Genomic DNA, 2,114 nt, shown 5'->3' on the forward strand with positions numbered 1-2,114 from the left:
TGAGTATTGAGCTTAGGTTGAGAGGGCTGGAAACTGTTGGGTGAAATGCAGTGGACAGCAGCATCTCCTGATGTTTCTGGGAAAAGGGAAAGGATGTTTGGGGATGGTACCTGTGAGGGTTTGGGCTCTATGTCTCTTAATGCAAATTTTTTCCACAGTTTGCCTATTTACATACTTTCTTTAAAAAATATATATATATATTTTCAGGCACTTATGAGGAAAAAAGAAAACCAAGCAGACAATGCTAGATGGCTAATATTATAACGAGGAAGAGATTTCCGTAGTGCCAGTGTTTGGGAAGGAGATTCTTTGTTACTTGCTCTTCTGTCTTCCTGAATGCATATTGTACCAAAAGAAATTGGTACAGTACAGAAAGAAATCTTGAGGATGCACCAATGCAATTGGAACTCTGGTGGTTAGGACACTTATTTGGAAAGCTGTGGATTTGGTTGTCACCTCGTCTCCTGTACGTGCTCAGAGAAGTAGCCTTGGAGAGAAGATGATGTGTTTTGAAACACATATCAGATGCCCAAGTGAGAAGTGAACCCCTGCTGCGTACTGTGTTCAGAAGGAGCTCTCAGAGGCATGGCTTTGGGCTTGTCCTTCTTCCTGAGGATTTCCCAGCAGCTGTTTGACTTCAGGCTCTCTCTACCCTCAGGGCTGATTTTCATCTGTTTGCCTTGACGTTTGTGCCAAGCAAATTAAAATTGAATTTTTATGGCACCTAGTTTGTAAAGACATGAATCCTTTTTTGCATTCAACCCTAAATTAACTGACAGTCCAGGTGATGTGTTTGTTTTGGCAAATGCATGCTAGCGTAATAAATAGTTGTATCTGTGAGGTTTGCCACAAGCCTCTTCTATAAAGAGCAAGGAAGGGAATCTTGCAGTAAAGAATGCCGCAGGTACAAGATGAAGGGTGAGATGGAGTACATTTTTGAAGCAAAGGAAGCATGTCTGCAATAGCTTCAGAATAGAAAATTATATCCCTGCTTCCAAAATGGGTGTAATCATCTGGGAGGGGAAAAAATGCACCGAAGGCTCAGGAATAAGGAAGGTGATGTTTTGATTCTGCCGCAGTCACTGAGGAAAGCTGGGATTGTTTTTTGGCTGAAACCTTCTAAATCAGTCACATAGCGCACATCTACCTGCTGTAGATCAGATGGAATAGCTTAAGTTAGGTGCAGTAAAAAGAGTTGGGAAAGCAAATCTGGTAAGAAGCATCACAGAAGTTGCAACATTTGCATGTAATAATAATTACATACTAACATATTTCAGTATCATAATATTGCAGCAGTAATTTACCTCTGCATTTTCCTGAGTGGTTCCAGGCCTCAGGTATTATGGGCCCTGCAGCAGTATGTCTGGTTCAGCTCGCATCCTTGGTGCAGTCTGCATGGAATGCTGTACTTGCGCTTTTTGTGTGTTGTCAGGTGTACTGCAGAACAGTTCTTTATTGGAGAAAAAATTGAATTTTGGGGTCAGTGAAGAGGGGTTTGTGTGCATGGCTGTGGGTCCGTTGCCATGGAGACAGCCGTGCTGCCTCTGGCTTTGGCTGAGGCCTCCTCAGAGCTGCACCAAGTTCTGGAAGCGGGGCGGGAGGAGCAACTGTTTGCACTGTGTGGAAATGTGCCAGATGTGGTGGTTTGTAACTACAAGTGCCCAATGCCCCGGTGGTGCTGTCTGCTGGAGTGTTCCTTCTGTGTGCTGTGGGTTAGGCAATGTCTTTACACATGGCACGAGTTCAGGATGTTTAAAGCAACGGTTCAGGGTGTGAATTATTGCTATTGGTCTTTCTCGTGTCTCCTTTGTTTTTCACTGTGAGTTATATTTGTTCAAATGGCTGGATTGTGCTGATCAGGTGCAGGGCATGGCCAGAGAAGCCAGCGTACTGACCAGATTACAATTTATAAGTGGCTCTTAATCCCCTTCTCTTAGCAGCCCAGCGTAGGGGAACTGTTGAGTCACGGCCTGAGTCACTGATTGAGCACCTGGGGAAAGGACTGGGTCAGCCCTGAGAGCACAGGTGAAAACAGTTCACCTGAGTGACCGGAAGGGCTGGAGCCTGGCTGCACCTCTTAGACCCCATTTAAGGACTGGCTGCCACTTGAGAAG

General features: G+C 44.8%; 1 long non-coding RNA gene across 1 annotated transcript; it reads right to left on the minus strand.

The window, feature by feature from the left end:
* Nucleotides 1–1,048: 1,048 nt before the first annotated feature.
* Nucleotides 1,049–1,565, minus strand: LOC121110826. Its single transcript, XR_005860231.1, has 2 exons — nucleotides 1,305–1,565; nucleotides 1,049–1,150 (listed from the first exon to the last, which is right to left on the minus strand). It is a non-coding gene; the product is annotated as an uncharacterized LOC121110826 (long non-coding RNA).
* Nucleotides 1,566–2,114: the final 549 nt, after the last annotated feature.

The sequence above is a fragment of the Gallus gallus genome, chromosome 5 (assembly GCF_016699485.2).
Source record: "Gallus gallus isolate bGalGal1 chromosome 5, bGalGal1.mat.broiler.GRCg7b, whole genome shotgun sequence".
Taxonomy (NCBI): Eukaryota; Metazoa; Chordata; class Aves; order Galliformes; family Phasianidae; genus Gallus; species Gallus gallus.